This window comes from Pleurodeles waltl, chromosome 3_1 (genome assembly GCF_031143425.1).
Source record: "Pleurodeles waltl isolate 20211129_DDA chromosome 3_1, aPleWal1.hap1.20221129, whole genome shotgun sequence".
NCBI classification, from domain to species: Eukaryota; Metazoa; Chordata; class Amphibia; order Caudata; family Salamandridae; genus Pleurodeles; species Pleurodeles waltl.
In genome coordinates, this window is record NC_090440.1 from 109,893,573 (window position 1) to 109,919,872 (window position 26,300).

The 26,300-nt window shown below is 44.1% G+C and overlaps 1 protein-coding gene across 1 annotated transcript in view; it reads left to right on the forward strand.

Annotated features, from left to right (window-relative positions):
* The first annotated feature begins 3,218 nt into the window (after positions 1-3,218).
* Positions 3,219-26,300, forward strand: part of GAS2 (growth arrest specific 2) — a 570,246-nt gene continuing 547,164 nt past the window's right edge. The window contains exon 1 of the mRNA XM_069221948.1: positions 3,219-3,533. The gene's annotated coding sequence lies outside the window, so the exon portion shown is untranslated. The remainder of the gene's footprint in view (positions 3,534-26,300) is intronic.

Here is a 26,300-nt window from a genome sequence, read left to right on the forward strand (position 1 = left end):
GCCATTTTCAAACACACAGTCTTAAAATCAACTTTACTAAAAGATGTATTTTTAAATTGGGAGCTCAGAGACCCCAAACTCTGCTCCCAAAGGGAAGCTACACTTTAATCCTATTTAAAGGTATCCCCCATGTTATCCTATGAAAGGGATAGGCCTTGCAACAGTGAAAAACGAAGGTAGAAGTATTTCACTGTCAGGACATAAAAACACATTACTATATGTCCTACCTTAACCATACACTGCACCATGCCCTTGGGGCTACCTAGGCCCTACCTTACGTGTGCCTTACATGTAAGAAAAGGGAAGGTTTAGGCCTGGAAACTGGGTGCACTTGCCAAGTCGAATTTACAGTTTAAAACTGCACACACAGACACTGCAGTCGCAGGTCTGAGACATGATTACAGGGCTATTCATGTGGGTGGCACAACCAGTGCTGCAGGCCTACTAGTAGCATTTGATTTATAGGCCCTAGGCACCTCCAGTGCACTTTAATAGGGACTTACTAGCCAATCAAATATGCCAATCATGGAGAAACCAATCAACAACACAATTTACACAGAGAGCATATACACTTTAGCACTGGTCAGCAGTGGTAAAGTGCTCAGAGTTCAAAAGCCTACAGCAACAGCTCAGAAAAAATAGAAGGCAGGAGGCAAAAAAATCAGGGATGACCCTGCATAAGGAAAAATGTCCAACAAGGTGTATTTGCATAGTTGTCAGAAATTTCACATCAAAGAGCAAGGAGGAATTACCACTGTTACTCCAGTTACTCCAGCCTAATCAAACTTCTGCCCAGGCCCCCAAAAAACACCCGTTCATTTTCAATAGACATGTTCTAAAAAAGGGCAGTCAGATGACAAGTTCAAAAGGCAGATGACAAAGCTTAGCTACAACTAGAATTTAAACAATAAAAATGAAAGTTTGTTTTTTCTTTTTTTGATCTGTTTTTTATAAAATGAACAGTGATTAGCAGAATGGAGACAGTCATGACGAGATGTTTATTTTTTCATGCTATAGTCTATTGCAGGAAGGCAAGAATCCTTCTGCATGTTTCTACACATTCTGACCTATAGCATGTTTTAAATTTTACTAACATTAAACTGATATTTAAAACTTTTTGCATCAATTTACTGAATGTTTTCTTATGTGTTAAACTTCTCTGTACAGATTATGCTTCAATGTTCATAGCTGCTACCATACTGTCTTTTTCAGATGAAAGAGCCAGACAACAAGTTTGTGGGAAGGATGATGGTGTGATTGCGTATTATAAGTAGTAAACGGCTTTCTGTCATACATTAAAAAGCTATTGTGAAACATCTTAGAGTTCCATGACTGTATGAAGGAAACACTTGGTGACATGCAAATGTTTTTCAGGGGGTACTTTATCCCATATATATTTTGGCGGTCTAAGAAATACATTTCTGGTATGCCAATAGAAAATATATTGATCAATTTTTAAAAGTGGAAGTGTGCACATCTACAATTAGGGGTGTACGAAATTTGCTTTTGAATGATTGTGGAAAAAATTTCCAAAAGTATGTACATTTACATGAAATGCAAATCTTCAACCTAGTATTATATTTGAGCTCGAAATGTGCACTTTGCATTTTGGCACTTAAAAAATAGTGCAAATAAATGTTCACATACATTGTTGCTCTTGTGCATTCACTGCAATATCTTACAGCCAATGGTGCATAATTACGTGACATGGCAAAAAGACTTAGGGGCATATTTATACTCTGCACTGAAATAGCATCCTTGTTTTACACTATTTCAGCGTAAACTTAACTCCATATTTATATTTTGACACTAGACCCGTCTAGCATCAAAATATTGGAGTTAGAATCATTTTTTTGCCTGCGGAAAACTACCTTGTGTCAATGAGATGCAAGGTAGACGTTCCGGGCAAAAAATGACTCTATGGGCCATGCTCCTTATTTATCCTCCAATGCAAAAATGGTGCACAGGAGGGAGGTGGGCCTAATAATGGCACTAAGCTTGCCTAGCGCCATAATTTAACACCTGGGTCAGGGTAGGCATTAGGGGACCTGTGGGCCTATTTCCATGGTGGAACACATAGAATAAGTCCACAGGTGCACTCCCCAGACCCCAAAGACTCCCACAAAAGAGGGACAGCGGAGGATTGGCGACCCCATCCCAGGTAAGTATAGGTAATTAGTTAAGGTGTTTTTTTTTAAAGCGCCATTGTGGGGGCCTGAAATGGGCCCCCATACATGGCAATGGGTGCAATGGCCATGCCCAGGGGAGGCTTGTCCCCTGTGCTGGTCATTGGGGAGGTGAGCCTGACTCCTGTCTTCTCTAAGACAGGAGTCATGTGGTATGTTAGGTGTAGCATCAAGAAATTAAGCTAGGCTGGTTAGAGTCATCTTTTTTACTCTAACCAGCCTAATGTCATTTTTTGGTGCTAAACCCCCTTCTCCCATACCGCGACCCCCATCTGGCTAATGTCATTCTCCATAACGTTAGCCCACCCTTTGCGCGTGCCGGATTGCGCCATTCCATAAATGACGGTATACTTTTTGACGCTAAATTGCATCAGAGCAGTTTAGCGTCAAAAAGTATAAATCAGGGCCTAATTTATAAAATTTTGCCTAACAAGCATAACGAGAATTACTCAAAAGTATGTGAATGACATTGCGTTAATTAAATTTCGTCCGTGCCTATATATAGAATTATGATGTGCCCTAGTAAATCAAGCAAATGCATACATATGATTAAAGGAAGGGTCTACGCTGATGAGGTTGCCGAATGATGCAGTGTCACCATGGAAGTGGTGTGTACTCCGGGAGTTGTGGTCCCTAATCACTTCCGTTGAACTAACACACTCGAAAATAATGATTTGTAAAAGAAAAACCCAGGACTGGAGCATTACTTCTTTGCTGACATGCAATCATCTGCTAACGTTTTTCGCTGCACATCTGTTTACTCTTTTCTCGCGGGTGCCGGGGTTAAAATTAGCACATGGCTTCCCTATGAACCAACTTGATGCAGATGTCTTCTTCATGCGACAAACAGTGAAGCAAGGGCTTCTGTGTTAAAATTGTGAAACTAAAAAGTGCGATAAGAGGGGACTGTCTAATAGAAAATCGCCTTTTACATGATGTCTTAGAAGCTATGATTTTCTTGTGTTTCATCTGCTTAAAAATGCAGCCTGGTCCCTGGCTAGAAGCTACAGCCCCGGGCGTGTAATATAATATCTGAGCGCCTGAAGGGAAAGCAACAGTGCCGAGTGCACGCACTGTCTGCTGGAGGAAAAAAAATAACTGTCCGACTTCCGTTCGGTCCGTGCTGAGTGATGAAATGTGAGAATTCTGGCTCTCCCAAAAAACTCAGGTTCCAAAAACAACTGGAATGATCAAGAAAGGAGGCTTCGGGTTGGCAGGCCGTCCGCTGCTTGGCCAGGATAAGAGCCAGAGAAGCTGGACCCGCAGAAAGGGGCTGCAGGCGGCCGGGAGTGGGAGTGAAATCCTGGAGTGAAGCGCACCAAGAGGCAGGAGATACCGCAGTCGAGGGTAAGGTGAACGATGCTGTCAAGCCCGCGCACAGAGAGGCACTGCCCCAGACTGGCATAGCGGGAGTGCGCGCGCGAGCTTGGCGTTCACAGCGGACCTGCCGTGTGATCTCGACTTGCTACATAGTGCCTGAAATTGTGAGGAATGTGCCTGAAATTGTAAAGAATGTGGCAGAGTGGGTAGCCTTGATTTTCTGCCTGAAACTCATGACGGGTAAAACATTGGCTCAAATTAAAGCACGCGTCTTTGTACAAACAACTGTTATTTTATTTTTATTTTTTTGATGGACTTTGTGCGGTGCAAAAGCAATAAACGTTCCATAAAAAAAAATCTAGCCGCAGAGTGATTAATGACTGCAGCACTGGAAGTGAGGAAAGTGCGGCAAACCCGAAGCAGCCAGATCATAATTGAGTTAGCCATCACAGCGCGCGCGTTATTTATTTCTGTTTATACTTCCCAGTGCACATTGGGGAGCAGGGCTTTATGGGCAGGCGAAGGCTGGAAAATACACAGGCAGGGAAAATGTAACGTTAATGGTTTGAGAAACCGCTGTTTCCAGCGGCAGCTCTGCATTTTATAGAGACGCATGACTGCAGATTACTCCGGGGTTTGATCAATGTTTTCATTGTTTTTCTCCTCTGCGAGCTTAATGAACGGGGCAGTTTAAAGGGAAAGGCGCCACGTGCTCTAAGTGCACGGGCTATGAGAGTCGCGTGACAAAACGTTTCATACGCTGTTTTCATTCGAGGACAAAAGAGACACACAAAATAAAGTATATTTCCTATTTATTCGAAGACAGCTTGCTGTAGGGAGAACTGTCATTGCACGCGTATTTAGAGCACGGACATTTTAAGGATTTTGGGGGCCTTGTGCCAAACATATTTTGGGGGCCTCTGTTAAGAACAGCTTTGAGTTTCTGATCCAGTTTCAGCTCTTTCATGCCCTCTTTGGCTAGGTCACTGACAGCGCACTGGCACGTCCAAATTCTAAATGTGTTTACTTTTAATATTCAGGGATAGTGACATGTTCTTTTGGTATTGTTACACAGCAGCAGCAAACTAATATTACTGCAAATAATCTCGGTGGCATTCTCCCACTTCTCATGGCTTAGGTCCCCTGTTTTGAACTAAAATAAACTTTTTGTGGATGTTGCATGAAACATGAACACAACTTTTCTCTGCAAAATGTCTGTATTAGACTCTCATACCACCCACATTAAAAATACATTCAAGGAAAGCAAGCAGAGCTGTTGAAGAATTATTTAAGGTCATCTGGGCAATTATCTCTGCAGAACAGAGCTGGCTCTATCAGCCCCCCTCATCTGAAAGGCTAGGGGCCCGGGATCAGAGCCCACTTTGCTCATGCCTTAAACCGTCTCTGAGTTAGAGCACCACGCATTCTTTGCTTGTCAGAAGGTACCAGGTCACTTGTCTCTTTGCCCCGTGCGTTTCCTGACATCTGTGGTCGCATTGTTCGGAGGCTTGACCTCCCCTCCTCTTTTCCTGGTCCTATCTCCAGAAGTTAGATTTCAGGAACACAAAAAGAGAAAATCGTTTTATGAAGAGGAAACTTCTTCAGCATCCTGGATAGAGCTTCCCATTGTTAGCGTGCCTGGCCTGCATCCGGTCTGTCCTGTCTCTCTAATATTGCCATATCCATCGCGCGTCATTGCTTTAATAGTAATTATTGATATCGCTCCCACCGCGAACTGAGCACTTGAGTGCGATAGATGTTGGCAGACAAGTACATGGTATGAGAATGTCAATAATGGGAAGATGAATAGCTCATTCAACACAGGTGGGTCTCAAACCACTGACCTGCAGAGATACCTGAGGAGGAGCTTGGCCCATTAAATTGTTTATTACAAGCACCTCCCACAAAATGACAGGAAAACTTTTATCCATATAAGCTTAGCTGCCATATGCTTGAAATAAAACAAATATACAAATTAAAGAACATTCACAGAAGCGGCTGTTTTACTAGTGGTATTTTTTTCATAACAAATTATTTCAGTTGTGCCATGAATTTTATCATTATTATTAGTTGAAGGAGACAAGAGTAAATTAACACATAAGCAACTACTCAAGTTAAAGGCGGTTAGAGTGTTCCAATGCTAATTTAGCACTTTGTAACCGCAACTGTTAAAAGTAGGCAGAAAATAAATTACCTTTTAATAGGAGTCCCGATGTTCAAGAAAAATAACTAGCCAGTTTTCAGAGTTATTACAAAATATTAAAAGAAGCACACTTTAAACCAGATGTTTCATTGAAGAGAAAGTAACATTTTTATGCAAATGTGAACAATTTGCACAGGTTAGAGTAAAGGGAGACAATGAATGACGTGGACTGACCCATTGCCCCATTCTCTGTGCTGTGATGGGCAAATTCAGCTTGTGAATGGCACTTTAACAGACCAGTGGATGAAGCCTACTGATCAAATGCCTCTTTATTCATGTACGTACATATGACTTTGCCTGAGAAAAAAATAGATGACAAGGTAGCTAAAGATGTCTCTAAGAACGGATCAAAAAAAGAAAACGTTTTCAAGATAAAATGAGGAAAATGACAGTCTTTTGTGCACATAGGTGGATATAAGGGAATCAGTATTATGTTTATCTATTTAATTTTGTACCATTTCTACATGATAGGCGAGGGCTGTCATACTGACGTATAGGTACTTAACCACAATTGTACTTGCAAGACAGCAAGATAGTAACCAAAATAAAATCAAAGTCTAATCAGGTTTTGAGCATGACTAATCGATACGTTAAGGTCACTAGTGAAACTTATTATACTGTATATATTGTCTTCTACATGTGTTTTCGTTTAGTGTGTCAGTAACTTAATGATATTTGTTGGTTAGTCTTGAATGGCACATGCAAAATTCATAGTGCCAACCACCTCTGCAGGTGTCATGAGAGTAAGGGACTCGAAAGTCCAGGCTTTGCAATTGGTTGAACGCAAGCTTACTGCAAGCATCAGGGCTCAGGGACTGATGTTAGTCTGCGCATTCTGTTTTTGGCATCTATAATTTTCAGTGGTGAGGCTGGTAGAAAGAAAACCCATTTAGGAAAGAAAGCACAGATTCAGCCAAGCTGTGAAAGATAGCTCATGTGCTTGAGTTTCAGAATTAACGACACCGTCGTAAGACCACACTTTCTGACACTTATTTGCAGAAAGAAAGCCAGCACTGCATGCATGCTGTGCTGTGCATACCGATTAATTTAACAGACTTTAATGTCACAATTTATAATTCCAGAAAGAGGACTGTAGTTTTCCATATGTGTGATTATTTCAAAAGGCTAAATATAGAAAGGGCATGCAGAGTGATTTGCATGTGTGAAAAATTGTTGCTCATTGCAAAAATGGCAAGCATTAATAAAGCATGGAAACAAGCATGCCGCCCAGAACTGAAAGGCTGGTTACACTTTCTTCCTCACACATGGCTTCCTCCTCAGAATCGCTGAATACTATGTGAACAGAGAGCCAAAGTCTCCATAGCCCCGCTTAGGTATCCAGCCTTCTGTATGTTTATGGATCTGTCCACCTGAATCCTGTTTTACTATGTATTCCTGCTTGTTTGCTGTCTGCACGGTTATACATGTGTGGTTTTGTGTGTGAGCTTTTCTCTCTGTGTTGGTCTCTGTACATGGGTATCACTGAACCTGTTGCTCTATTTGCTGTGATGGCTGAATTTCTGATGGTCTGTTTGCATCAGTGTATGTAGGCTTGGTAGACTATATGCGTGTGTGTAGGAAACTACCATCTTTTTGGCATGGTTACCCCCACTTTTTTCCTGCCATCAGTGTGTTTTGACTGTTTTCACTCGGATCTTGCTAACCAGGACCCCAGTGATCGTGTTCTCTCCCTATAAGTTTGGTTATTTAGGACTTTGCACACCCCACTATTGGCATACTGGTGCCCCTATATAAGTCCCTGGTATATGATACTTAGGTACTCATGGCATTGGGACACCAGGGTTTCCCCATGGGCTGCAGAATGTATTGTGCCACCAATGGGAGCTCATGCAAAATGTGTCTGCAGGCCTGCCATTGCAGCCTGTATGAAAAGGCGCATGCACTCTATCAATACATGTCACTGCACCAGGTCACTGTAGGTCACCCCTATAGTAGGCCCTCCTAGCCCAGAGGGCAGGGTGCAGGTACCTGTGTGTGAAAGCACCCCTGCAAGAGCAGAGGTGCCCCTACGAACTCTAGCTCCATTGCACTGGACTCCGTAAGTGCGGGGAAGCCATTTTACCTGTGCACTAGACACAGCTCATTACCTGTGACCAGCTACATAATGGTAACTCCGAACCTGGGCATGTTTGGTATCAAACATGTTTGGAATCATACCCCAATACTATTGCCAATATTGGTTGTATGATTCCATGCACTCTGGGGGGCCCTTAAAGGACCACTAGCAGTGCTCCTACCAATCTTCTGTGAGTGTCTGGGCAGCCTGCGCTGCTGTCACCCCTCAGACAGGTTCTGCCCTCCTGCTGCTTGACCAGCTCAGGCAGAGAAAGGCAGAACAAAGGATTTCCTCTGTTAGAGGGGGAGGTAACATCCTCTTCCTTGGAAATAGGTGTTACATGGCATGGAAGGGGTAGCCTCTCCAACCTACCAGTGTGCTTTGAAGGGCACATTTGGTGCCTCTTTGCTTACACCAGTTTTCACCAGCCCAGGGACCCCCCGGTCCCTGTTCTGGCATGAAACTGGACAAAGGAAAGGGGAGTGACCACTCCCCTGTCCATCGCCTCCCTAGGGGTGGTGACAAGAGCTCCTCCAGGTGTCCACTTGATTCTGCCATCTTAAATCCAAGGTGGGCAGAGGCCCCTGGGAGCATCTGAGTGGTGAGGGCAGGTAGGTGACATCACAGGCCACTCCTGATAGGTGGTCACCGTGCTAGGTGACCAATCCCCCTTTCTTGGCCACTTAGTGTCTCCCTCTTGGGAGGGCCTACAGATTTGACAAGCAAGATTCCAGCAGGACTCCTGAGCATCGTTTACTTCAACTTCTGGATACTGGGACTGAAACTGGAACCTCCAGCAACCGACAATCTAAAACTTCAGCGAAAACTCCACTCTGCAAAATTGTTTCTCTGGCTCCTTCCAGCAACTGCAACATTTCCCCAGCTGTGCATCCTCTGAGGGCAATGAGTATTCAGCCTGCACAAGAAGTAAGAAGGAATCTCCCTTGGAGTGAAGGAGTCACTCCCCAGGATCCACAGGCATCAACTGTAATGACTACCGGCTGCGTGGATCTTCTCTCCTCCAGAGCTGCATGGATCCTGCATCACAGATAGTTGTCTGGAGTGGTACACTTGGTCCTCTCTACCTGCTGTCCAACTTAGGAGATGGTAAGCTCTTGCCTTTCCCTGCAATACAGTACACCTGTGCAACCCAACTCTTGCTGCTACTGAGTCTTTTTTGCTCCTCCTCCAAGGGATCTTCAGAGTCCATGTAGCCCCAGCACCCCTTCCTGCAAAGCACAGTTTCCTGCCTGCTGCTCCAGCAATATGGGACTCCTCTTCAGTTGTGCTGATTGGACCTCACTGCGACTCCTGTACCTGCTGCCAGTGAGTTGCCTGTGGGGGCTGCCTCCTCTTCTTGTTACTCTCCCAGCTGCTGAGGATCACCCCGGGCCCCCTTCCTTGGGTCAAGTTCCCTTGACCTTGTTGGCTCTCTTCAACCTTACAAATATTCTTCTCCGTCTCTTGCATTTGCCAAGACTTATTGTTGGTTTTCCAGCACCACTAACTGACTGCATCTCGACTGCTGACGTGGGACATCACTTGCATCACTCCTGGGACTACTGTTCATCTCTGGCGCTGCACTGCCGGCCTTCTTCATCCACCATCGTCTTGGTCCTGCATCCTCAGAAGGGTGGGTAGTGGCTCCTGCCACAACCGGACACTCCATCACAAACTAGAATTGGTCCCCTTCCTTTGCAGATCCTCTTCTGTCAGAATCCACCTTTGGGTTCTGCCAGTTTTAGTTGGGTCTTGTATAATCCTTTTCCAAAGTATTCCAGTAGGTTTTGAGGAAAACTAAGTACTTACCTTTGCTCTCCTGGTCGCTGGGGGTCACTCTGGTACTCACCTCTTGGAGTTCCTAGTGCCTCCAGCTCCCTTCTACTGATTCCACCCCCTTCGGTGGGGGGCTGCCTTCCAAATTCCACTTTTTTAGTAAATGGTTTGGCCCTCCCCCGGAGCCCTCACTATCTGCTATTGCTTTTATCAATGTCTATTGCTTTCTATGCAATATACTGATTGCTAATGTGTATATGATAGTGTGTTTACTTACCTTCTGTTGGGGGACTGCGTGTTACCCTAATAAAGTACCTTTATTTTTGTAACACTGTGTGGTTCTTCCATATGAGTAAGTGATGTCTGACTATAGTGGTATTGCACAGCTTTGCATGTTTCCTAGATAAGTCTTGGCTGCTTGTCCACAGCTACCTCCAGAGAGACCTGGCCTCCTAGACACTACCTACACCTCACTAATAGGCGGTACCGCGACCTGGTATAAGGTGATATCACCAAAGGTGCTTACCACACACCAGGCCAGCTTCCTACAGTGTGCACTTGTAAGTCTGTGCACATAGGTGCCTCCTGAACTGTTGATCTGTTTGATGGCTTTACAACTGTTAATCTTGTCAATGTAAATCTGGCAGTGTGTCCGAGTCACCATAAATATGTTGCTTTGTGTGTGTGGATGTCTGCAGACATGTTGCTCTGTCTGCATAAGTGTTGATCCATGTCAATATGCGCCAGAAAAGTGCGGGTCTCTGTGTATGAGCAACATACAAAGGCCAACTTTTGGTGTCATCTCCCAAGTAAATATTTCATGAAAATCACCTGGGTTTGTGCACTTGTTATATGTGGCCATCAGACACATTTCTAAAATCCACCTGTTTAATCTGCCCCTTGCTTCCTGGTCACTACCAAACTTTTTCCCTTTTACCCTCCACTTTTTGCTGAATTTATTGTGTTGTCCTTAGGAATCTGTTCACTGTACCACTTGCTAACCAATGCTAAAGTGCTTGTGTTCTCCCTCTAAAATGTGGTTAAATGATCCTATACCCAATTGGCATATTTAATGTACTCGTAAGTCCCTTGTACAGTTGTGTACCACATACCCAGGCCTGTAAATTAAATACTACCAGTGGGCCTGCAGCACTTCTTGTGTCACCGACCCAAGTAGCCGTTAAAAGATTTCCCAGGCTTGCCATTGAAGTATCAATGCAGTTTTAAACTGCCATGTTGAAGTGGCATTTAAATCCACTTGCCAAACCTTAAACTCCCATTTCATTACATAAAAGGCACCCGTAAAGGAGGCCCTAAGTAGCCCATAGGGCAGGGTGCAGTGTATTTAAAGGGTTGGACATTTATTTTTAAGTTTTACCTATCCTGGTAATGCAAAACCCCTAAATATGTTTTTTACTACTACTAGGCTTATCCCTCTATAGGTTACCATTAGGGATTCCTTATTACATTTAATAAGTTGTAAGTCCTAATTGGGAGCTGATACTTACATTTTGTTTGTTGCCTGTGAAATTGTAATGACAAACCCTTTTTAATGGTAAAGTAGAATTGGTCATTACAATTTCGAAAATGACACTTTTAGAAAGTTGGCATTTTCCTTCCCTTAGCCCTTTGTGCCTGTCTTGGGTCACATGACTGGGTGCAGCTGACAGACTTTGTGAATTCCTCCCAGACAGTGACGCAATAGAGGGATTAGGTGTGCCTCAATAGGCCATCTGTTGGCAGGATGGGGAGGTGGAGCTGAGCACAGCCACACTTACAACTGAATAGTCTGTGCTCTGCCTTCACAAAAATAACCTAACAGGCCCTGTAGCCAGCTTAGAACCAGGGCAGAGGAGTCAGGAAAGTTCACACACTTTCCCCAAGATTCTTCCACCTTCCAGAAGAAGGGCACCAGGGTATAAAAATAGGACCTCCAGACCCACTCTGCAGTTCACAACTGGACCTGTGGATACTCTGCCAGGAAGAAGGAATGCTGTGCTGCTATAAGGACTGCCACTCTGCTGTCTTGCTTTGCTGATCTGCTGCCCTGTTGCTGGGGGAAGAAGAACTGGACCTGCAACTTCTTCATGAACCCAGGACTCCAGAGTGACTCCTAGGGCTAGTCTGCTGGCTTCATGATCTGAGCCCCAGGGACATAAAAGGCTCCCCAACATCCTGCACCAGCCCCTGGACCCAGCTACAGTGAGTTCCTGACCTCCAAGTGGTGTCTCAAGTCCTGAACCTTTGGGATGACTCATGGCTGATGGAATCAAGCTTTTAAACACTTTGCAACTGAGAAAGGGTCAGTTCGCACCAAGACTGCATCGCTCGCACTGCAAATCAGAGTGAGACTCCATCAGCATGACTCTTCGCACTGCAGCATCAAGCATGTAGGAAAGTAGCCTCTTTCGAGCATGGTTACCCCCACTTTTTTCATAAATAGAAACCTATATGTCAGTGTGTTTTGCCTGTCTCACTGGGATCCTGCTAGCCAGGACGCCAGTGCTCATAGTTTATGGCCTAATGTGTATGCCTGTGTAGTGCCTAACTGTGTCACTGAGGCTCTGCTAACCAGAACCTCAGTGCTTATGCGCTCTCTGCTTTTAAATTTGTCACTGTAGGCCAGTGACTTAATTTACCAATTTCAACTGGCATACTGGACCCCCCCCTATAAGTCCCTAGCATATGGTACCTAGGTACCCAGGGCATTGGGGTTCCAGGAGATCCTATGGGCTGCAGCATTTCTTTTGCCACCCATAGGGAAGTCAGACAAACCCTTGCGCAGGCCTGCCAATGCAGCCTGTGTGAAATAACACACACATTATTTCACAGCCATTTTCACTGCACTTAAGTAACTTAAAAGTCACATATATGTCTAACCTTCACTTGCTGAAGTTTAGATGCAAAGTTACCAAGTGTGAGGGCACCCTTGCACTAGCAAAGGTGCCCCCACATAGTTCAGGGCCATTTCCCTGGACTTTGTGAGTGCGGGGACGCCATTACACGTGTGCACTACATATAGGTCAATACCTATATGTAGCTTCACAATGGTAACTCCGAATATGGCCATGTAACATGTCTAAGATCGTGGAATTGTCCCCCCCATTCCAAATCTGGTATTGGGGAGCCAATTTCATGCATTCTGAGGGCTGCACCATGGACCCCAGTACTGCCAAACCAGCTCTCTGAGGCTTGCACTGCAGCTACAGCTGCTGCCACCTCACAGACAGGGTTCTGCCCTCCTGGGGTCTGGGCAGCCAAGTCCCAGGAAGGCAGAACAAAGCATTTCCTCTGAGAGCAGGGTGTTACACCCTCTCCCTTTGGAAATAGGTGTTACAGGCTGGGGAGGGGTAGCCTCCCCCAGCCTCTGGAAATGCTTTGAAGGGCACAGATGGTGCCCTCCTTGCATAAACCAGTCTACACCAGTTCAGGGACCCCTTGTCCTCTGCTCTGGCAGCAAACTGGACAAAGGAAAGGGGAGTGACCACTGCACTCTGCAAAATTTCTTTGTGCACAGCCTGGCCCAAGTCCCCAGCACTCTACCCTGTGGCGCTCAACTCGCTGAGTTGTTGTCCGGCGGCGTGGGACCTTCTTTTGTTGTGCTGCATCAACCACATTTTGCACCTCCTTTGAAGCCAGCTCCTGCAGCTTCTGGGGGTGCTGGCTGGCATCCTGGGGGCTCTCTAAAGTGCTGAGAGCCCCCTCTTTCTCCTCACACAGAGTTAAGGCCCCCATGTTCCGCCTTGTCCATCCAGCACAATTTTGATGAAAAACACACTTGTCGTAGCCAAGGCTTGTTGGCGCCTTCCAACACAAAATCTCATCTAAAACAATTTTCACGCCGTGGGACATCTTTTGCATCACGCAGAAACCCGCTGGCATCTTCCTAGGGAGTATTTCTGCAGTCTTTGACTAACTGGGGACTCTTCTTTTGCACCCTCTTCTGGGTTGGCAGGGGCTTCCTGGAACTTTTTTTGACTTCTGGACTTGATCCCCTTCCTTTTCAGGTCTTCAGGACCAATAATTCAGCAGTTGGTCTTTGCCGACTTGGTTGGCTACTTCAAAATCCCCAAAACCAGGTGTAGTGTGTCCTAAGGAAACTTGCAGTACTTTACTCCTGCTTTTATGGGCTCTGGTGTGGGGCAATTTACTTACCTTTACTGTATTCTTACTCTCCCAGCGATTCTGCACACACTACACTTGTCTGGGGAGAATTTGTGATTAACATTCCACTTTTTTAGTATATGGTTTGTGTTGCCTCTAGACCTATTTTCTCCCATTGCATTCTATAGGATTTCCTACTGTTTGCATTGTTCTATGACTATTTACTTGTATAACTGTGATGTCTAGTGTATGTATTGTGTATAATACTTACCTCCAGAAAGAGTATTGTCTCTAAGATATTTTTGGTTAAGTGTCACCCCAAATAAATACTTTTAGTTTTGATAACTGAGAGTATTGTCTTTACTTGTGTATAAGTACTGTGTAACTATAAGTGGTATTGCAGGAGCTTTGCATGTCTCCTAGCTCAGCCTAAGCTGCTCTGCTATAGCTACCTCTGTCAGCCTAAGCTGCATGAACACTACTACATTCACTAACAAGGGATAACTGGACCTGGTGTAAGGTGTAAGTACCCAAGGTACCCACTACAAACCAGGCCAGCCTCCTACAAAGCGCATCAACTGGTTAGCAGTGGTAAAGTACCCAGAGTCCTAAAGCCAACAAGAACAGTGTCAAAAAATGCGCAGGAGGAAGGCAAAAGTCTGGGTATAACCCTGCAGAAAAGGCCATTTCCAACAGGGGTCGGTTGGGAGGATACCAAAGTCTCACAACCTAAGAGTCTATAAATACATCCTCTGAGATCCTGGTGGGTTTCAGAAGTATACTCCTGTTGTGGATGGGGAAATAAGAGACTAGGGGGGTCATTACGACCTCAGCGGTCTTGCAAAAAGACCGCTGAGGCCGCGGGAGACAGAATACTGCCATTGCCGGCGCTATTCCTGGCTCCCTATTATGACATTTCCGCTGGGCCAGCGGACGGTAACAGTGTTACCGTCCGCTGGCCCAGCGTAAATTTCACATCAACATTGCTGCCGGCTCGTAATAGAGCCGGCGGCAATGCTGATGTGCAGCGGGTGCAGTAGCACCCGTCGCACGTTTCGGGCAGTGAAAGGCGCGACCGGGCTATGCCTGGGGGCCCCTGCACTGCCCATGCCAAGTGCATGGGCAGTGCAGGGGCCCCCAGGGGCACCCCAATTCCCCTTACTGCCAGCCTTTCAATGGCAGTGTTTACCGCCATGGACAGGCTGGCGGTCGGGGACTCATAATCCCCAGGGCAGCAGTGCTTGCACCGCTGCCCTGGGGATTATTAACGCCAGGCGGAAACCTGGCGGGAAAGTGGAGGGGCCGGCGGTATGGCCGTGGCTTTTCCACCACGGTCATAATTGCTGGCGGAACACCGCCAGCCTGTTGGCGGTGTTACCACCAACTTATCGCCGGCCGCCAGGGACGTAATGACCCCCTAGAAGCCTAATTGCAAGTTTTCCGTTTTTTTCCTGTCCTTGCTTAAACACCTGTTTATGCATGGGTCAGAATTACAAGTTGAGTGTTGTTTAATGCATTGGATAGTTAACAGAAGAGTTAAATACCTCAACCTTTGTTGAATTTCAGCAAGTCAAACTTGTCACAATTTAAGTGGGAGAAAACCACAAGGAAATTACTGTGTCATGTGGATTTCAGTGCGTAAAACAAAATCCACGTTATTCCCCAGAAACTCATTATAGGTACTATTTACCACACCCGATAAATAACGCACACTGTGGTTTTGTTATTTCCCATATGCAATTAAAAGCACCTTTACTTGTAATCAGGCCCCATGTCAGAAGGGAAAAGTTTGGGCCAGGATGAACCTGATGTATCCAACTCACGCTCCATTACAGTCAGCCTCAAATTGTGCCCAGCTCCCTGTCTACTACAATTCATGACTATCATTGGTGATTTGTTCCATTTTGGAGCTGTTTCTAGTTAAAACTTTAAAAAATCATGTCTCAGGTTCCACTTATTGAATTTCTGTTAGTTTTGTGTTATTTTGTTTATTCAATTGTAGTCTAATTTTCTAACTCAGTTTCAGTAACTTGAAGTTTAGGAGGTGGCCTTGAATATGCAGAGAGTACTCGAGGAGAACTGGGGTGGGGGTTTAGCTTTCTGAAGCCATTTCCTTAGATCCAAGGGATATCCTATTCACCATACATGCAACTGACTGAGTTATATTTTGCCCCATGAAGAAGGCCTTCATCTAAAAATGTGGTTTAACTCCAGAATAGTATCACCTAAAGTTCATAGTCAGCCTGAAGCAGTTACACCACTCTGAGGTGGATTTTGCGTATTCATGTATTGTCACTGGATCTTTGGATGAAGAGCATTAAAGCCAAGGACTATGATGTACTATGAAATTGGATTATACAAGAGCACATCTTGAGTAATTGCTTTACAGAGCTATGCTATCACTTGTAGTGGGAGGATCACAGGATCAGACGTTACCTGCTCTCAGAGGAAAGCACCCCAAGACTGACCCTGGTGAGACCACTTCTGACCTAAGGTGCTGCATGCGCTGTCTCAGAGACAGGGAACAGGAGACCTGAACCAAGCATATAGCTACACAACTCTACGAGAGTGTGTCACCCTGAGGGGGACTGTGTGTTCACCAAGAAAGTCCTGGAGTGCAAGATGCATGTTCACTCTCAGGCTACGGACCCTGAGCTGAGGAACAATTCCCAGGTTGCTACTACTGAAATGGTGGAAGAGTGGAATGAAGATGTCTGCAATGTCAAGTTGTAGCACCCCACAAAAAGAACCCTAAGAAGCCAAAGGTACCTCAGGAGCAATTAGAGGTCTTCTCTGCACTCCTCATCCCCTTGCTGGAAGTAAGGTCTACACATGGCCCCAGAATGGAGCCTCCACTTGTGAGTGGATGGTCAGGGATCTGGTTCCTGAAAGTGATAGCTTTCAGTGGTCTCTGGTGTTTGCTTGCTATATGGGCAGAGCTAGTCCTCACCTGGGGACAGAGGTCTGAAATAGGAGGCAGGCTGGGTGGCCGCGTCACTTTGTTGGCCATAATGGGACTAATGACCTGCTAGGATACATGCTAGCGTACATCTGTAGGTAAGACATGTTTGTTCCACAGAGGACAAGGGTTATCTATAACTAGTAGTGCTCCCCCTTAAAACATGATTGATTTGGCATATTCCTAATTGTTCCATTTAACTAAAATATAAGTGCCTAGTATATGATACAGGGTGTACCAAGGGCCTGAAAGTTAAATGTCACTAGCGTACTGCAGCACATATTGTGACATCCACTACAGTGGCGGTGAAAACATGGCTTCAGACCTACCATTGAAGCCTGACTGCTGCAGTTTCAAACAAGCAGCCTGATATATTAAAGTGACCCCTTTTTCATAGGAGAAAAGGTTATTTTTAAATGTAAATGAGTCACCCATGCATACCTTGTAGCCCACAAGGCAGATAGCTTAATGTTTAAAAGCGGGACAAAACTTGTATTCCTGTGTCCCTAAAGTGACAAGCCCCAAAAAGCTATTTTTACATTGACAAGCCAGCTGTCCTGTATCAAAAACCAAAGTGCAGATTAAAAAACTAATACTGTATCTTGGCAATGGGAGCAGCCAAAAAATTGTTAAACAAAAATTTAATAGCTATTAAAAATCTAATTCAATGGTGAAGTGAGACTTTTAATAAATATTTAAGAAAAGTACCTTTTAGAAAGTTGACCTTTTTCTTGCCTGAAGTTCTCGAAGGCTAATTTGCATTAGCTCTTTAACACCACCCAGCCAATGACTAGCCTTGAATAGATATGCAAAGAGGTTTGAAATACCTCCCATTGAAGTGACCTTAATGGGAAGAGGTGACTCCTCTGAACTTCAAGGAATATGGAGGGTAGGGGCGGTGGGCATGCTTTTTAACACTAGAGTGTCAAATCCTGATTGCCCAATGCCTATTTGTCAGGTATGCTAGGTTCACATGTAATAGTTAGTGCACATTAGAAAGGGGGAGTATAGGACGTCAAAACAACCCTTGATTATCTACTGTCTGGGTGCTGGAGGATTCTGCTTTTGTGCTAAAATACTTCTGTGTCCAGGTTTGTTGTGGGTACAAAGCCAGCTATAAACTGGATTCTAGTGATAGACTTTGAAGAAAGCTAGGGTTACCCTAGTACACCCCCAAACACTCACATAGCTCTCAAAGCCCAAGTTGAGTATTGCTGTGGACTTTCACTATCTTAAAAATGGGCAAAGTGGGTAGGGGTGGACCTGGTAACATTTGCCCCATTGGTTAGATGTTTGATAGGAGTTACCCCACACCCCTTGATGGTTTGAGGTATAAATGTGGTACCACCAGGCACCCACACTAGAGCAAATTCTGGGACTGTGGAAGATCAGAAGAGGACTGGACCTGCTGTCTGTGACCTGAGAGGAGCCCTGGAGGACTTGACCTCCTCCCAAATCTACACAGGACAAAGAAGTAAACTCCAAGGGCCAGTTAGCTGACGTACAGGCAACAACCTGCAAGAGAAATTATCTTGGAAGCACCTAGCTGACCAGTGGCAACTGGATCTGGACTAGACTCTATTGTTAACGTTTGCTTAATACCCTTAGAGTCTCTAGGGGCCTCCCATGAGGCCCGGGAGCTTTAAAACTGTACCATTGTGCCCGGATTGTTACTTTAAACACTAAAGGCCTCATTACGATTCTGGCAGTCCAAGGACCGCAAGACTGATGGTGGCAGATGAAACACTGCACTCCAGGTGGTCTGACTCCCACATTGTGACCTTGGTGGTTGGACTGCCAGGGGACTGCCATCCCTGCCAGGAATATGGTTCCCGGCGGGTTGACAGCGGTATGACTCGTGCTGAACACGAGTCTCCTTTCTGGCAGCCTTTCCATGGTGGTTCGATCACCATGGAAAGGCTGCCAGAAAGGCTGTGCAGGGAGCTACAGGTGGGCCCCTGCACTGCGCATGCCTATGGAATGGGCAGTGAAGGGTCCCCCCTGCCCAGCACCCTCAGAATGCACACTGCCTGCTTTGCAGACAGTGCACATTCCAAGGGTGCAGGTGTGCTAAGGTTTTGGCATCGGCTTCCTTACGGGAGCTGAGACCAGTACCGTAGCACTGTTCCCATTGGGCTGACCCACTGGAATGTCATAATGCGATATTCCCAACGGTCAGCCTGGTGGGAGCATCGTAATATAGTGGGGGTTAAGGTACCTGGGTGACTGCCATCTCATCCCCGCGAGTAATGAGCCCCTGAGTCAGAAGTTAAAATCTTTGACACAGATGAACCTGGTTTGTGTATCTGACTTGTGCTCCATTGTGGTCAGCCTCAAATTTCACTTAAGTCCTGAACTACAATGACCATTGATTGTCATTGGCTCTTTGTGTCTATTTGGGGCTGTTTCTACTTCAAACTTGAACAAATTGCATCTTTGGTTCCCTTTTTTGGATTTTTGTCCACTTTGATTATAATTTTGTACTCTAATTTTACAATTAATGTTGCGATTTTCAATGATTTTTTTTATTTATTTTTTATTGTTTTAATACTGCCTTAATACTTTACACTCGTCCAAAATTAAGCCTGCCTGTTCTGTGGCATATCAACCATGGGAATGAGTTCAGGATAATGTGGTGACTTTGAGGGTTCACCCCAACAAGGGTTGTGATTTTTCCATGAGGAAATATCCAATGTCTTAAAAAACCCTATACATATTATTTTACTACTTTACTTTATTTCACAAATTAAAATATCACCTGAAGACAGAGACACACTGTCTTCCTGAAGTGTTGCATATTTTTTACAGTTGGAGTATTATAAAAGGAATTTAGATTTTTTTTCAGCACAACCTGTTATGTCCTTTGAAATGTTATCCAGAATTGTACCCTTTCACATTTATTATTTTGTACATTGATTTTTATGTCATAGATTATTGAATCAGGATTTGCAGGGCAACACACCGGGATGTAGATGAATGTGACATCCAGAACATTACAAAAGATGATCCACCCCAAACTAACTAACTTTGAGTAACTTACATCAATTACACAATTATTGACCAAGTATTTGAATGGTGAAATCAGAATAAACACATGAAATTTGGTTTCATAGGGTCAATTACTTATCGCCCCTACCTGTTAACTAAGGGGCATCAATTCCCTCAAACAGGTATATGTTAATCTTGTAAAGCCTTCATGGAGTTGCAAAAAGGATTTGCTCTAGAGTCATCCCACCATTGGAGATACAATCAACCTACACATTGTCGGCTTGGCAATGTAAACAAGCATATGGCTGATTTAACAAGCTCAACCTGGTACACATACCTAGAGAGTAAATATGAGACTCTTCTAAAAGGTGTGTTTTCTAAAACTAGCAGGATTTTATTTCTGGCTTAGATGGCAACCAAAAATACATATAACGCATACAGAAGAGGAATGGTCTTAGCTGCTCCTTGATCATGACAGGGGCTTGAGTGAGGGCCATTTGAAATTCAGCTTCTTCATAATTATTCGGGATTGGCACTGGTCCTTGTATAAGCTCTCACAAGGCCAGGTTGTCATCAGATTTCCAGTGTTGGAGATGTGTTCACTCAATAAGAGATATGATTCACATGCTATGGCTATGCCTACTACTGGAAGGATAATGGGATAGTATATGGTCCCGACTGAGAGCAGTTAGTAGGCTCAGTCTGACTCTAATATTAAAACTTGCACATTTACATGACACTGCAGATGTGATGGAATTACCAATCACTAGAAGAGGTGGCTGGACTTGGCTCTTTCGGTGTCAAAACTATGTATAATGCAACACTGGAAGTCTATTTCACCCGAAACGATACATGAATGGAGAGAAACCATAATGACCATGGTCACATAGAAAAGACTGATTTACAAACTGAATAATCAAGTGCATCTCTGTGATGAGATGTGGGGTTCATACTTGAGAGCATGATTTAGGCCTTCTTACAGAAGTTTGGAGTTGTTTTGAGAATGATGCTCAGTATTCAGCACATCCTTTGAGCTAGAAGGCATAGACCAATTACTGGAGAATCCTGTAATGATAACACTTTCTTGTGGTAGACTGTTGACCATGAGCATACACAAAATACTTTCTCTTTCTTTATATTTCCCTTTTCTCTCGAGTGAAAACTTTGCTTCAAATGTACTGTGTTTGTTTCTGTACTCTCTAGCTAAGGCCTGGCTTAAATTTCCACATTGCAGTTCAAGCAAGAGGCCTTGTTTATGGCTGTTAATTTTCATTCATTATAAAGCTCTTCGCTAATAAAATATTTGACAGCAAATCGGATTAATTTTGCTGAACCTTCCTAAAAAACATGGGTTTCTGCAATGATGTATCCATTCTAGGTTTTGGTGAAAGGATTAGGTTGGCACGTACAGTAGTGTGCACAATATATACATGTTGACTTGCACTGGTTCCTGTGTTTGCTGAGCCTTCTTGAAAGTTGGTGTATTCCCAATCATTTACAATTCTTTGCTTGAACCATCATACTGTGGCTCATCTCAATATTCAAGGAATAAGCACCATTGAGGCACCAATATGTCAGGGCCAGAATTATGCAAGGGGTCAGCTGTCCATCTAGCCCTAGATTTGTCATGAACTACTACCATGATGCTCATACCTGCATTGGATCAGGTGTGGACCCCATTGTGCACTGAATGCCCACAATATGCCATTATGCAACGGGTAGGCATCATTCTGCTATGGATGTGAAAAATATATTAAAAAGACTACCATTCTGTCTGGACCAGCAGTATGCCAGTGATGCCTGCAATATACCTAGAATTAACAACGTGGTGGGAGGGTAAGCATTCTGCTTGAGGTTGACAACATCATAACATAGATGTCCACAACATGCCAAGAATTGCCTTCATTCTTCCAGGATTAGAATGGAGGACTGCAATATGCTGGAATTACCTTTTTACTGTTGATGGGCATCATCCTATAGGTTCCACCAAGTTGTGAATAAATACCATGATTATGTGATAACCAGAATTTTAGTTGGGCATCATGCCATGGATCCTCACAAGCTGCCATGAGTAACCTTGATTATTACACTTATACACACTCATGTATGCATGCACAAACTCATATATACAAAATTCCAGACATTTGTTATTCATATGTTCCAGTACTGCAGCTGGTGTTTGTGCACCAGAGTGCCTCTTGTGCTATCCCCACTATTGCTGGTCTGCTGCTGCAACTGTAGGATCACCATCTATACTTATGGGAAGCTGAATCAGTTGACAGATGTGCTTCTTGGTGGCTTTGAAAGTTGCAGACGGCTGTGTCTCTTGTGGCCATGGGATGGAGTGGATCTGTGTGCCTTTGGCGGCCAGAGAGGGGGCAGATGTGTGTCCTTTGGTGGGTCCCATAAAGAAGGGACCTGTAGGTGAGCCTCTCTGATAGCTGGGGGAGTGTGCACTAATGTGTTTCTAGCAGCCAACTCAGGGAGTTAATGGGTGTGAGAAATTGGGTTACGGGTTGAGGGGGTCAAACAGTTCTCAAAAGGCCACCACAATCCTTGTCAGGGTGAGGCACAAGCAAACTCCAAATTAACCGGTCCTCAGCCATCGGGTAGCTTGGCACAGAGCAGTCAGGCTTTACTTAGAGGCAATCAAGAACTGGTTACCCGTTTCCATCCGTTTGAAATGTAACAAGATAACTCAAATGTTATCTTATGGGAGAGGTAGATCTTGCAGTAGTAAAAAACAAATGGAAGCGGTTCTCAGGACATGTTAAGCTTAAAAGTACATGTTCTACAATTTAAATACACTGCACTCTGCCCTCTGGGCTGTCAAGGGCCTATCTTAGAGTGACGTTTATGTATTGAAAAGGAAGGTTTGGGCCTAGAAGAGGTTTATTTTGCCAGGTCGAAATGGTAGTTTAAAACCTCACAGAAAGGCTGTAATGGCAGGCCTAAAACATTGTTAAAGGGCCACTCAAGAGGGTGGCAAAATCAGTGCTGCAGGCCCACTAGTAGCATTTAATTTACAGTCTTATTAAATATGGGTATAAGTCAATTCAGCCATGTTTTCAGGAGAGAGCACAAGCACTTTAGCACTGGTAAAGTGTGCAGAGTTCTAAGACCAGCAAAAACAAACTTAGCAAAATAGGAGGTGTTAGAAATGGGGTCTCTAGTTGGCAGGGGTATACACTCTTGTCCAAGTAAGGCCCACAATCCTAGTCAGGGTAAGTCACACACAATCCAAATTATTCTGTGCCCACCCTCTGGTAGCTTGGGACTGAGCAGTCAGGCTTAACTTTGGAAGGCAATGTGTAAAGTATTTGTGCAATAGATCATGCAATAACACAGTGAGAACACCACAGGTTTAGAAAAATATAAGATATTTATCTGATTAAATTAAGGTCAAAACAATCAAGATTTGATAATCACAAGTTGAAATATCACTTTTATAATGATAAGAAGAGTCTTTAGTTCTTAAAAGCAAAAATTGTCTCTTGCAAGCACAAAGTACATGGTTTGTGTCAAAATTACATGCACAAAGCCCGCAGAGGAGGAGATGCGTGAAAAAAGGTAGGTGTGTGTCCGATTTCCAGGCGCACACAGATGATGTGTTGAATCTTTTTCATGCAGCAAGGGCTTTGCGTCGAATTCCGGCATGCAGACTTGAATTCTCTTTGTGATGTGGGTCTTTTGATGCCCAGGGACAATGCATGGAAATCCTGGGCATGCGGGACGAAGTCACAACTGTTGCATCAATCCGGTGAGCGATGTGGCGGAATTTCTGTCACATGGCTGGCACTGCGTTGATTCCTTTCACAGGAAGTCAGGCTGCATTGTTCTGGCTCGGCGATGCATCGATCCAGTGGGCTGGGCGTCGAAGTTCCAGTCACAACGCTGGCGCTGCATCAATCTCCACTCGGGGAGCCGGGCTGCATCGTTCTGGTTAGGCAATGCAGTGATTTTCTCACTGCTGGGCAGGCTGTGCATCTATTCCGGTAGGCGGTGTGTCAATTTTCGCTGCACAAGGAGTTTCTTTGCAGAGATGAAGTCTTTTGAGACTTCAGGAACAGGAGGCAAGCACAATCCAAGCCTTTGGAGAGCACTTCTCAGCAGAGCCAGAGGCCAGCAAGGCAGCAGGGCAACAGCAAGGCAGCAGTCCTTTACAGCAAAGCAGTCCAGATGAGTCCTTTGGGCAGCCAGACAGCTTCTCTTGGCACATTGCAGGTTCTGGTGCAGAGTATCTTTCCCAAGAAGTGTCTAAGTTGGTAGGGTCAAGGACCCAGTTTATATACACAAAAGCACCTTTGAAGTGAGGGAGACTTCAACGAGCGGTTTTGAAATTCACTAGGTCCCCTTTCAGTACAATCCTGTCTGCCATGGTCCCACTAAGGAGTTTGGCAGTCCAGTGTGTGAGGGCAGGCCACTGTCCTTTGAAATGTAAGTGTCAGGCCCTCCATCCTTCCAACCCAGGAAGACCCATTCAGTATGCAGATGTGTGAAGGTGTGACTGAGCATCCTATGTTTGTGGTTGTCTGGGTGAAATTCACAAGGAAGCTATCAACCAGCCCAGCCAGACGTGGATTGGAGACAGGATGTAAGCCACAGGATTTAAGTGCAGAGAAATGCTCACTTTCTAAAAGTGGCATTTCTAAAATAGTAATATAAAATCCAACCTCACCAGTCAGCAGGATTTTGTAGTACCATTCTGGCCATACTAAATATGACCTGTCTACCCCTTTCTGATCAGAACCTACCATTCAAACAGTATATGAGGGTAGCCCTAATGTTAGCATATGAAAGGAGCAGGCCTCACAGAAGTGGAAAAAACGCATTTAGGGGTTTTCCACTACCAGGGCATATAAAACATACAGGTATATGTCCTGCCTTTTACCTACATAGCACCTTGCCCTGTGGGTTATCCAGGGCCTACGTTAGGGGTGACATATGTAGAACAAGCATTTCAATGCAATGGTTCTTACATTTGCTTGTGTTAGAGCTGTTAAAATTGTAAATTCCTAACTGGACTTTTCTTGCCATGTAAATTGAAAATGAAAAGTAAAACAGTTGACGTAAGCAAGCTGATTCAAAGTGCCACGGCCGCCATGAGTGCGAAGGACAGAGATAAAAGGAAAAAGAAGTTCTCTCACAGTCAAACAGATCGGCAAACATGCAATTATCCATGTAACAGGCTCAATGTCAAAGGCAGTAACCAAACTGCCCAAGGAGGGACAAACAAAGCAGTTACCAATGATGATAAAGGATTTCTGAAAGTCAAGCACACGAATGCGTGATAAGTGATGGGCATGAGGTGGGTGTGGTTAAAAGCCCTAATACAGAATGCTGCGCCCTCCAATTAAAAAGTTTATTAGCAGCTGATGTGCTTCTAAGCATATAATTTATTTAAGTTTGAGTATAAAAAGTAAACATTGTGTGTTTATAATGCCATTTAGTGAAGCATAAAATGCAACCATGGTAAAGCCTTACCGATAGATTTAAAAAAAGAATTTACACTTGCTAACTAATCGCATATGTATGTAATAGTACCTAAACATAAGTGTCCAATTACAACAAATTTATATGTAGCGCAAATTAAACCTGAAGGTTTTGGAGCGCTTTACTTAAGCACCTATTTTGGTTATATAAAAACAGATTGTTTGTGCCCATAAACCTATGCTGTTAATTCAACAGGAACCCGTAAAGTATATTTTTTGCAAATAAGTTGTTTTTTTGGTTGTTATGCCATAAATCTTTTTTTTTTACTTTTGTGATGGTTTGCTTTATTAGATGGAATACAAATTGTAGTTATCAGCCAGGTCCTACGATGTAGGAGGGAAAATAAAAAAAATACATTAACATAAGGCTTGAAGCTGTAGTCAGGGTCAGGAACTTTAGTTAATATTTATTTCGTTTTAAAGGGTAGTGCTTGTAATTTATATTAAATGTATGTGCTTTAAAGAAGGATGCAAAGAAGGTGTACGTAAAGTAGATGTGGATCAATGTAGAGATAGGTGTATATAGAGGCTGGGGTAAATAAAGTAGGTAATAGTAGAGGTAGGTAAAGATAGAGAAAGGTAGAGGTAGGTGTATGGGTACGTAAAGCTAGATTTAGGTAAAGTTAGGTCTATGCAAAGGTAGGTACAGGTAGTGTAGGTGAAGGTAGAGGTAGGTACAGGTGAGTGTAGATAGAGGTTCGTGTATATGTAAGTAGAGGTAGGTGTAAGTGTTAATAAAGGTAGGTAGTGAGTAAAGTTAGGTAGAGGTAGGTACAAATAGAGATAGAGTTAGGTGTAGATAGAAGGAGAGGTAGGTGTACTTAGAGGTATGGTATACGTAGGTAGAGTTATGCGTAGCTAGCAGTAGGTATAGGTGAAATAGGTGTGGATAGAAGTAGGTAGTGGTAAAGGTAGGTAGAGCTAGAGATAGGTAGAGTAAAAACGTTTAGTAAAAGTACAGGGATTTAATAGAATGGAGACTATTAAAATTGTTGGTAATTTTGCAGTTCTACTCAAGTATCGTCTGTAAGAGATTTACTGACGAAGCCGGAGGTAGTTATTGAAGCTACAGGAGAAGCACCCGTACATGTATTAGATACTCATTCGCCGTGTGTTTCGTTTTTGGCAACTTGAGAAATTAGGAGTCTCCGATTCAAGTGCAGGGATTGTTACACAGACGCATGTTACTTATTTA